Consider the following 12,635-nt stretch of genomic DNA (forward strand, 5'->3'; position numbering starts at 1 on the left):
TTACTATAAACCGCCGTGAAAATACCATACATCTCTCGGAATCTGCTTTTCCTGTTACTGTAGACAGATCAGTTTATGTAGCCTTATGTATGTTTGTGATGTCTGCTTCATTTGGCAAAAATAAATACCTTCTTAGTAAATTGAAAGGCATTACCATTACTAGACACAATCTGGTTTGTGATGATGTTGCAGCAAGAAGCCAAATCGTCTAATTCCTTTATTATTAAAGCAGAAGAAAAACAAGAGCTAACTGAAGACATATGGGCTATTGTCACCTAAGAAAGTGTTAGAGGATACTTAATGACTTGATAAAATGTGCTGAGGTTCTTGAAATGCCAGTGGTGAACCGGACAAGTGCAGACACACAATTTATCCTTTTTTTTTAAAGGAAGCTAGAGATGGTTCATAACTTGCATATCCATTTATCATCAGTGGACTGCTAAACAAATTGCTTGTATATTCAGTGCTTTTAAATGCCATCGACAAATAGCTAAACAGAATCTGTCAGCAGGTTTTTACTATGTAATCTGAGATCAGCACGATGTAGGGGATGAGAACCTGATTCCAGTGATGTGTCACTTACGGGGCTGTGTGTTGCTGTAAAATCAGTGCTTCATCAAGAGGTTATCACTAGAGGACAAGGGGTCTCGTGCCTCCTAGTCTACAGCTCCATGTAACCCTGCCCTCACCACTGATTGACAGCTTTCTGCCTATTTACAGTTTACACAGAAAGCTGTGAATCAGTGGTGTGGGTGGGATTATACAGAGCTCAGCATTCAGAGAACTGCTAGATCTGCAGCACAGAAAACAGTGATTATATGGAAATAACATCATGCAGATAATGGCCAGTGACGTAGTATATTGCCCAGCCACATAGTATATTGCCCAGCTACGTAATATATTGCCCAGCGACGTAGTATATTGCCCATTGATGTAGTATATTGCCCAGCCCACGTAGTATATTGCACAGCCCACGTAGTATATTGAACAGCCCACATAATTTATTGCCCAGCTACGTAGTATATTGCCCAGCCACGTAGTATATTGCCCAGTCACGTACTATATTGCCCAGTCACGTACTATATTGCCCAGCCACATAGTATATTGCCCAGCCACGTAGTATATTGCCCAGCCACGTAGTATATTGCCCAGTCACGTAGTATGTTGCACAGCCACGTAGTATATTGCCCAGTCACGTAGTATATTGCCCAGCCACGTAGTATATTGCTGAGCCACGTAGTATATTGCCCAGCTACGTAGTATATTGCCCAGCCACGCAGTATATTGCCCAGCTACGTAGTATATTGCCCAGTGACGTAGTATATTGCCCAGTCACGTAGTATGTTGCACAGCCACGTAGTATATTGCCCAATCACGTACTATATTGGCCAGCCACGTAGTATATTGCCCAGCCACATAGTATATTGCTGAGCCACGTAGTATATTGCCCAGCTACGTAGTATATTGCCCAGCCACGCAGTATATTGCCCAGCTACGTAGTATATTGCCCAGCCACATGGTATATTGCCCAGCCACATGGTATATTGCCCAGCCACGTAGTATATTGCACAGCGACGTAGTATACAGCACAGAGCCACGTAGTATACAGCACAGACACGTAGTATATTGCCCAGCCGCATAGGCAGCATCAATAGTAAAAAGTTGGGGACACACAGGGTTAATAGCGGTGGTAACGGAGTGCGTTATCCGCAGCATAACGCGGTCCATTACCGCCGGCATTAACCCTGTGTGAGCAGTGACCGGTGGGGAGTATGCGGGCGCCGTGCACTGGGCACTGACTGCGGGGAGTATGGAGCAGCCATTTTCTTCCGGACTGTGCCCGTCGCTGATTGGTCGTGGCTGTTTTGCCGCGACCAATCAGCAACTTGGATTTCCATAACAGACAGAGGCCACGACCAATGAATATCCGTGACAGACAGAAGGACAGACAGAAAGACGGAAGTGACCCTTAGACAATTATATAGTAGATATTGGTATTTTATTTTTTTTATTATCAAAATTATCTTCCTTTTCATTTTTTTTCACAGATTTCTTCCTTTCTTCCTTATTATTATTTACTCAGTTGGTGCTCACTCACTGCTTTATTCATTAAGGTATGTGCACTTTTTCTTTATTCCTCTATTAGTCTTTATCTCTATTATATCCTAACTCCATGCTGCCATTCCCGTCCGTATTTCAATATATATATGCATATTTATACTCACTTCTTTATTAGACTCATTTTCCTGGGTGGTGCGCACTTCCTTTGGTTCTCGTCGGGCCGCTGCTGGGGAGACGCATCCCTCTGATGTTGCGTGTTCCATGCCCATCTAGCTGATGCGTCGGCGATGGGCGTGGACTCGTGACATTGGATGCCGATTCCTCGGCTTCAGGCTTATCGCTGCACTGCCGGAAGCGCCGCTTACAGATCCCGCAAATGGAACTTCCGGCACTATTAGTATATAAACCTGCTTAGCTACACTCTGACACTAAGGCCCCCTGAAGAAGCACAATTGCGAAACGCGCCTTGGGGTTCCCTTTTCCCACGTTCCTCATCAGGTTGGTCTCTCTATTCTAATACATGCTTCATTGACCACATGGTTTTCTAGATTTGGTCAGACTCAGGCACAAACAGTAATCACTATTGGGCACAGTGCATTATCTCTTGGTCTTTGAAAGCTTTCATCCCCCTTTTTTTGAGATCTTGTCTTAAATTAAATGTAGATCTGGTTATGACCACTCTTTAGCATTGACACTTAATATTTAATTACATTACTTGATAAAGTATTCTAATATAGTGGTTGAGCTTTCTTATTGACCTTACTGTGCAATATTTCGCTGTTATTGTGCAATAATTTTGGGATATAAATTTTCCCTTGTATATTTTTTTTCTACTTTTGAGTCTCCCTATCTATTTATATGAAATAATTATTTATTTACCAGCCTATGTGTACGTGGTACCTGGGTGTCACTATTTCTTACCCTTATTTTTATATTTTAATAATTTGTTCAATATATATGTACTTGAATAATAATAACATTTGAATATATTTATTTTATTATTTGCTCCTATGCCCATTTGTTTCGGGGTATGAATAAGTGTCTAAAAGGCATCGTGTGCGGCCCTAATAGATGGTAGGAGCACTAAAAAACTCCTAATGCAGCTATGGAAACTGTATTGAGTGTATTCACATATTCCAATGCCTGGCTTCATGTTTTGTGTACCAAATACAATTAGTGGCCATGCTAAACGTGGCAATTCCTCTTTATAGAACAACATACACAGTGTTACGATTGCCGTGAGGAGCCATTCGTAAATGAAACGCATCATTTGAGGAGCTACTTGCAATACATTACAGTAAAGCCATCTACAAGTAACTTGGAAAAATCTTTATTCTTGGCTGTTTTAAAGCACTTGTTATTATATTTGGAACAAGCACAGGAAAAAGCAATGCTAAAGGCTCAAGCGTCATAAAACCTTTAGATCCTTCTTTGTAGGAATGTGTTTGCTAAAGCAAATAACAGATAACTTACTATGCAGAATATATACTGTAGACGTGTGGTTGGCTAATATCATGCACGGACATGAAAATTCCTTAATCTAAAGTTCTTTTATACGTCTTTAAAAACTATTTTTATTTCCTATTGCAGTCCAGAGGGAAAGTTGCTATTTTTGGTTTTCAGTTCATCCTGTGTCTTTAGTGCCATATTTGTTACCATCTCAGAATGGAGCAAATCTGGGGGATAGGTTCCAAGAATCTCTCTCAATCCTACAAAATACTCTTTTATTACTTTACTTTATTACTCTTTTAAATATACATTTTTTATTCAGTTCTACGTTATTAAGCAGCCACTTACCATTACAGCCAATCTAGCTTAACTTTTCCACTTAGATTGATACCAGATTTTTTTTGCATATAACAACAACTTAGGACAATGCAAAAAGATATGGGGTTCTCAGTTGAAAGGCTTGTCCATGTTTGGCAGGAAAGTCTGCAGTTACTCTATGCATTGGAGGATGTCGTGCATGCCTAGTCAATAATGTGGTACGGGAGCATGCATATCACTTAGGTGCGGTCCGCTCCCGTTTCCGCCACCGGAGAGTCCTGGGAGCACGCTCTATGTGCAATGTGAGGATTCACAAGTCTGCAGTCACATAGAGTAACTGCAGACTTTCATGTCAAACATAGACAACCCCTATAGCCAAGATACATAGATCTGGTATGAGCGTGCGCAAAGCAGAGCGGCTCACAAAAAAAAATCACAAGCATCATAGGCTTTACATCATGGAACGCATGACAATAGTGCAAACCAAAGAGAAAGTCCATTGCTAAAGTGGATTTGCCACTAGACTTTACAATATCATAGAATATTAAATAATGGCCAGAGGAGAATTTTACGCTTTTAAAATGGATTACACAACTATTCTGATATGGATTTTCTAAGTAAGTACACCAGCATCATATGTAGTCAAATATATACTGGTATTTAGTAATGTATGCAGATTGTACTCTAAAATCTGATGACGGGTCTACTTTTAGTTGTGAATTAAGTTAAAAGGAATCTATTACCAGTTTTTTTTTTGTTTTTATATAGGGGCAGAGAACCTTATCCCAGTGATGTAGCACTTACTGCTGTTTGCTGAGCTTTTGATAAAATCACTGTTTTATCTGCAGCATGTCTGCCAGTTCTCTGAATGCTGAGCTTTGTATATCCCCAACCATACCACTGATATATTTCTGTGTACACTGTGCCTAGGCAAAAAGCTGCCAATCAGTGCCGAAGGAGGAGTTATACCCAGCTATTGAACATGTAGGACTGCGTGGCAGCAGGTTTACTAGTCCTCTAATGAAATAATCTCCTGCTGATAAAACAGTGATTTATATAAACTACACAGGCCAGTAAGTGACATGATTGGAATCTAGTTCTCCTTCTCTTTATAAAATCGTATCACTTTTGGAGATTTCTAATACATAGGTCCCCAAAGCCACTTAAAATCTGAAACAGTCCCTAAAAAAATAAGTGTTGTACATTTCTTAGAAAAAAATTAAACATTGCTGCTGCATTTTTAAACCTTTTAATTCCTCTGCAAAGTAAAAAAAAAAAAACATTTTACAAATGTAAATCAGACATGAGAGACAGGAGGGAAATGTTATTTATTAACTATTTTGTGTGATGTGAATATCCGGATTTAAAAGTATAAGGTTAGGTTCACATTGCGTTAGGGCAATCCTTTTAATAGATCCGTTCAATGGATGCGCTAACGATGAGCTCCAAATTGTCTTTATTTTTGCGATCGCGTTAACGCATGGTTGCATTGTGTTGGCAAAATTTTCCATAAACATAGATTATAATGTGTCATGAAAACAAACAATCTCAAATTCACTGGGATATATTGAAACATTGCTGAGTTATTGTCACAAGAACTAACACAAGTCAGATTTGAAAAATTTGGCCTTCTCACTAAGGAGTTAAGCAAAATAGAACCCAAACACTTGCAAGCATGTGAAATAACAAAGTCAGATGGTCCTCACTCTCCCCTGCTCCAGAGCCTGCACTTTGCTTCTGGTTTCTACGTTTCGGCCACAGTTGTGAAATCACGTCGACAACATGCACTAGTGCTAAAGCCAATCACTAAGCTCAGTGACTCTACTGATGTAGGCGGCATGAACCACTGAGGTCAGTGATTGGCTGCAAAATTTGATGCCAATTTTGATACCAATTTTGCATTATTTGCGTTCGAATTTCTCTGTCTGTTGCTTGCTGCAGAACAGAATGAGCTGAGAATATGTTAGCGAGACCGTCCTGACAGGATAGATTTTTAACTCTTATTTTCCTTCTCAGCTAATTCAACAGTTTTTGTTCTCATCTGTAACAACAAATGGACCAATTTTAATCAGTGTGCTGGATCTGATCTTCATCTGTTTTTTGTTGTTGTGTCTGTTTTATATTTTGTTTTTCTTGCATGATAAAAAAGGTGATGGAGGTTTCCCAAATTCTCCTAGCTGTGATGCTACGTCACTTCTCACAAACAAACCGTGAGTTGGGGAAGTCAAGGAGTACAATATCAAAAGTCAGGAGAACCAGAATTAAAAAGGTCAGAGTCCGTCAAGGCAAAAGAGATGATACAAACGGTTAGTCAAAAGACAAATCCAAGGTCCGGCAACAAATATCTAAATATCAGAGTTCAGAGCATAGAGCAAACACACCACTCGGTTGGAAGCGATGTCTGGCAGTGAACTAGGACTGACAGCTTAGCTTACTAACTGGGTGATAACCTAGAACAGGGATCACTTGAAGGAAGTTCAACACATCCCAGTCTCAGATTGGACGGCTGTGCTGTCTATCAACATACCAACAGTTCTTGCGCAAATTTGGTGCCCTGAGTAATTTCAAGAATAATTCCCATAAATCAGAGATGTTAAACATATCACCAGAAACCAGCTTTGGTTTCCCAACTATGCTCCTCCTTTCAGATTAAGTGGCGCTCTGAATCTATTTCCTATTTAAGCATAAAACTAATTGTTAAGACGTCACATTTATACAAGGCTAATTATAGGGTAGCCCTACATAGTACAGAGCTCAATCTGGAGAAATGGAATGGACTACAACTATCTTGTTTGGGAAGGGTCAATGCTATTAAGATGGATCTTGTATCACGCCTTTTATATTTTTTTCAAACAATTCCTCTCTTTCTCCCAGCTTTCTTTTTCTCTAGACTTAAGGCAGTGACTACAAGATTCGTGAGGTGTAACAAACGCACACATTTATCCTACTTCTTGCTTAGTAGATCAAAGCAAAATGGAGGAGTGGGTTTCCCAGATTTCTCTCTTTATAGCTACGCCTCGCTCGGTATGTGTACATTGGACCCATTCCACCATAACAATAGTAAGAAATGGGTTGATTTGGAGGCGGATCTGTCCTGGTATAACCCACTGGCAACTCTATGGACAGAATGGAATATGGATGATCATAGCGACACTCTTCCCTTTCTCACCAGAAACTTAATACTATTTGTCAGACATTCCTCTAAAAAACTTCACCTGACATCCATACCAGGCCCACTAACAACAATTTCTGACAACACAGCCTTCCCTTAAGGTTTAAATAGAACTATCTTTCTTAGCAAGCATAAAGATCCAATTGTTTATGATTATATAGTTCAAGCTAAAATGATAACTTTGCAGATCATATTTTCTGGGGTGGAACCTACTTTTATCAATAGTAAAAGAATAAAAACTGAAAATGTAGGCCCCTTAAAAAATAGTGAGGAAAGAATGGTTGTAGATGACGAGGAAAAAGCTAACATATTAAACACCTTCTTCTCCACGGTATTCACGGTGGAAAATGAAATGCTAGGTGAAATCCCAAGAAACAATGAAAACCCTATATTAAGGGTCACCAATCTAACCCAAGAAGAGGTACGAAACCGGCTAAGTAAGATTAAAATAGATAAATCTCCGGGTCCGGATGGCATACACCCACGAGTACTAAGAGAACTAAGTAATGTAATAGATAAACCATTATTTCTTATTTTTAGTGACTCTATAGCGACAGGGTCTGTTCCGCAGGACTGGCGCATAGCAAATGTGGTGCCAATATTCAAAAAGGGCTCTAAAAGTGAACCTGGAAATTATAGGCCAGTAAGTCTAACCTCTATTGTTGGTAAAATATTTGAAGGGTTTCTGAGGGATGTTATTCTGGATTATCTCAATGAGAATAACTGTTTAACTCCATATCAGCATGGGTTTATGAGAAATCGCTCCTGTCAAACCAATCTAATCAGTTTTTATGAAGAGGTAAGCTATAGACTGGACCACGGTGAGTCATTGGACGTGGTATATCTCGATTTTTCCAAAGCGTTTGATACCGTGCCGCACAAGAGGTTGGTACACAAAATGAGAATGCTTGGTCTGGGGGAAAATGTGTGTAAATGGGTTAGTAACTGGCTTAGTGATAGAAAGCAGAGGGTGGTTATAAATGGTATAGTCTCTAACTGGGTCGCTGTGACCAGTGGGGTACCGCAGGGGTCAGTATTGGGACCTGTTCTCTTCAACATATTCATTAATGATCTGGTAGAAGGTTTACACAGTAAAATATCGATATTTGCAGATGATACAAAACTATGTAAAGCAGTTAATACAAGAGAAGATAGTATTCTGCTACAGATGGATCTGGATAAGTTGGAAACTTGGGCTGAAAGGTGGCAGATGAGGTTTAACAATGATAAATGTAAGGTTATACACATGGGAAGAGGGAATCAATATCACCATTACGCACTGAACGGGAAACCACTGGGTAAATCTGACAGGGAGAAGGACTTGGGGATCCTAGTTAATGATAAACTTACCTGGAGCAGCCAGTGCCAGGCAGCAGCTGCCAAGGCAAACAGGATCATGGGGTGCATTAAAAGAGGTCTGGATACACATGATGAGAGCATTATACTGCCTCTGTACAAATCCCTAGTTAGACCGCACATGGAGTACTGTGTCCAGTTTTGGGCACCGGTGCTCAGGAAGGATATAATGGAACTAGAGAGAGTACAAAGGAGGGCAACAAAATTAATAAAGGGGATGGGAGAACTACAATACCCAGATAGATTAGCGAAATTAGGATTATTTAGTCTAGAAAAAAGACGACTGAGGGGCGATCTAATAACCATGTATAAGTATATAAGGGGACAATACAAATATCTCGCTGAGGATCTGTTTATACCAAGGAAGGTGACGGGCACAAGGGGGCATTCTTTGCGTCTGGAGGAGAGAAGGTTTTTCCACCAACATAGAAGAGGATTCTTTACTGTTAGGGCAGTGAGAATCTGGAATTGCTTGCCTGAGGAGGTGGTGATGGCGAACTCAGTCGAGGGGTTCAAGAGAGGCCTGGATGTCTTCCTGGAGCAGAACAATATTGTATCATACAATTATTAGGTTCTGTAGAAGGACGTAGATCTGGGTATTTATTATGATGGAATATAGGCTGAACTGGATGGACAAATGTCTTTTTTCGGCCTTACTAACTATGTTACTATGTTACTATGTTACTACAGGTACAATACATGGTTCTTCTATGAACAACTTAAAAACTTTATTATCACGACAGAGGCGTAGCTAGAGCTTTTGCCGCTCGGGGCTGTTCCCGAATTTGGCGCCCCCTCCCCCTCCCCCGGCTCAATACACACAAAGGTTACCAAAAATGGTTTTAATGTTTTGTAGAACTTAAACTGGGCCTAATGGTGTCACCCCCACATGCCAAACCTGTGACTTAATACCACCACACCATGACCAGGCCACATAGTGACCGAATAATACTACATACAAGGGACAAATACCACCGCACCATTTCCAGACCACATATTACCACCACATAGTGACTGAATACTACAATACTGATCAGTAATAAAAAAAAAAAACCACAATACTATCACCATAAGTGCCAGTATTCACAGGAGATCTGTACTTAGTATGCAGTGTCTGTGTAGAGGTAATACAGAGATCACTGGTGGTATTATACACAGGAGCTCTGTATATAATGTATAGGTAATACAGTGATCACTGGTGACATTGTACACAGGACCTCTGTATATAGTATACAGTGTATAGTGTCAGTGTATAGGTAACACTGACTCACCAGTGACGTCTCTAGGTGAAGTCCTTCATCTTTCATCCAGCACAGAACGCCATCATTCCTTCCAGCCAGGACTCGTTTCTGCAGGAAATAACACAGTTATCTCGAGCTCCGCTTGCAGAACACATTACTTAATTTTTCACAACTTCTACATTACACCACATGAAGAAAAAAAGGTGACATAGTGTCACTCTGCACAGTAACAGGACCGCCCCCTCATTTAAAACAGTATACTCAAAAAATAAAATAAATGCATCACTGCAGTAATAATGTCCCTTAATTACCCCCTATGGTAATAATATTCCCCACCCTGGCCCCGTTTATCTCATTCCTGGCTCCAGCCATATGTTCTCGCATCCTGCCCTCATGAGTATCCATTCTACCCCATATGATCTCCCCATCCTGCCCCACCAGCCTCCATCGTATCCGTCCTGCCCCATGATCCAATCCTGCCCCATGATCCAATCCTGCCCCGTGTCTCCAATCATGCCCCGTATCTACATTCTGCCCATGCCTCAAGTCCTGCCCCCAGTGTGTCCAGCATATTACCCCCATGTTGTCCAGCATTGCCCCAGCGTGTCCAGCAATCTGCCCCAGTGTCCAGTATTGCCCCAGTGTCCAGAAATCTGCCCCAGGGTCTCCAGCATTGCCCCAGTATATCCAGAAATCTGCCCCAGGGTCTCCAGCATTGCCCCAGTGTGTCCAGCATTGCCCCAGTGTGTCCAGCAATCTGCCCCAGTGTCCAGCAATCTGCCCCAGTGTCCAGCATTGCCCCAGTGTGTCCAGAAATCTACCCCAGGGTCTCCAGCATTGCCCCCAGTGTGTCCAGCATTGCCCCCAGTGTGCACAGCAATCTACCCCAGAGTGCACAGCAGTCTGCCCCAGAGTGCACAGCAATCTGCCCCAGCGTGCACAGCAATCTGCCCCAGCGTGCACAGCAATCTGCCCCAGCGTGCACAGCAATCTGCCCCAGCGTGCACAGCAATCTGCCCCAGCGTGCACAGCATTGCCCCAGCATGTCCAGCAATCTGCCCCAGGGTCTCCAGCATTGCCCCAGTATGTCCAGAAATCTGCCCCAGTGTGTCCAGAAGTCTGCCCCAGGGTCTCCAGCATTGCCTCAATGTGTCCAGAAATCTGCCCCAGGGTCTCCAGTATTGCCCCAGTGTGTCCAGCAATCTGCCCCATGGTCTCCTGTATTGCCCCAGTGTGTCCAGCATTCTGCCCCATGGTCTCCAGTATTGCCCCAGTGTGTCCAGCATTCTGCCCCATGGTCTCCAGTATTGCCCCAGTGTGTCCAGCATTCTGCCCCATGGTCTCCAGTATTGCCCCAGTGTGTCCAGCAATCTGCCCCATGGTCTCCAGTATTGCCCCGGTGTGTCCAGCAATCTGCCCCATGGTCTCCAGTATTGCCCCAGTGTCTCCAGCATTGCCCCCAGAGTCAGACATAAAGAAAAAAAAATCCTCACCTCTCCCGTTCCTAGCGCAGGTCCGGTGCAGCCAGTCAGCGTCTCTCCGTCTCTGCAACGCTCAGGACACAGAGGCTGAGCGGCGCGCACAGTGATGACGTCATCGCGCCCTCTGCCCTGAGACGTCGCAGAGTCAGAGGGCGCTGAAGATGCTGCAGCTGCCGCAGGAACCAGGAGAGGTGAGTATTAGAGCGGGGGCCGGGGGTGGGGGGAGCCTGGTCTTGGCGGCGGACGGCGCCGCCCGAAGATTTAAAGTGCCCGCGTCTTTTTTTTTTTTTTCTCTTTCTCCTCCTGCAGCGCCGGCCGCCCACCCGCATTGTGCCGCCCGGGGCGGCCCGCCCCCCCGCAACCCCCTTCCTACGCCACTGTATCACGATATCCAAGCTCACTAATATTTTTAGACCACTTACTTCTTTTGAATCTCAGTGGGTGGTGGGGAACCCTCCAGGCCATACCATATCCCTGGTCTACAAGATACTGTTGGAGTATCAAAGGACATCACGAGATCCACCTTCGGCCTTCTGGGGAGGTCCCTAACTCTGGAGGACAACTCTAGGATTCTCCTTTTTACATTCAGATCCTCACTCTGCTCAGTGTCCCAAGAGAAAAGGAGAAGTTATAAGTTATTATCTCGGTGGTACAGATACCCCTCTACCATTCATTCCATGTTCCCCATAGCCCCAGATACATGCTGGAGATGCTGGGAGAAAAAGGGCTCATATTTGCACACATGGTGATCATGCCCCCCAATCTACAATCTCTGGCTAGCAATAATTGACCTGTATAACAAATTGTCTTTGGATAGAGTCCAGCCCACAATGGAATTGGTTTTACTATCTTTATGTGACATCTTGATCTCAGGTTTACTCAGACACTTCCTAACAGCTACTAGGAACCTGAACCCTCGCTACTGGAAACAAACAAACTCTCCATCACGTTTGGACTTTTTATCCAAACTTAATAATATATTATTAATATATAGAACAACTAATAGTTCACAAAAAGGGAATTCAACTAAGATCTATAACACTTGGGCACCCTGGATCGCATTCAAGGAAACTATGGATTTAAATACTTGGTTAAACCAATCGGCTTAGCAAACACGAACAATATGCACTTCTTTACTCATTCCTAGTAGATGCTATTTGACCATGACCTGTAGTCTTGATATTTTAAACAAGACCTGTGGGATGTGGAGTCAGACCCTCCCAATATATCCCCCCTCCCTTATCCTATCCTGCCATTTTTCACCCCCTCTACTTTCTCAATATATCATACGTATTTCTAAAAGATGACAATCCATATATAGCTTTCCCTTTCATTTTCCTACTCTTCATTTGGAAACTGTCTGCAACTACTCATATAGTACTTAAATGTTATAGATGATTTTGTACATTTCTACTCACCTACTGTATAACCCACAACAAGCTTATTCTGGAATGATTTGCTATATTAAGATTCAATGAGCTTAATACATGTTAAGCCTGACATTACTAAATGCTTGTATTCTTTAACTTGAATGTAATTAATAAAATTATGATTTAT

General features: G+C 42.4%; 1 long non-coding RNA gene across 1 annotated transcript in view; it reads left to right on the forward strand.

The window, feature by feature from the left end:
• Positions 1–2,039: 2,039 nt before the first annotated feature.
• The window catches only part of LOC138641368 (uncharacterized), a 106,526-nt gene continuing 95,930 nt past the window's right edge, over positions 2,040–12,635 (forward strand). Inside the window, exon 1 of the long non-coding RNA XR_011313794.1 lies at positions 2,040–2,114. This is a non-coding gene — a long non-coding RNA (uncharacterized lncRNA). The remainder of the gene's footprint in view (positions 2,115–12,635) is intronic.

This window comes from Ranitomeya imitator, chromosome 6, assembly GCF_032444005.1.
Source record: "Ranitomeya imitator isolate aRanImi1 chromosome 6, aRanImi1.pri, whole genome shotgun sequence".
NCBI lineage: Eukaryota > Metazoa > Chordata > Amphibia > Anura > Dendrobatidae > Ranitomeya > Ranitomeya imitator.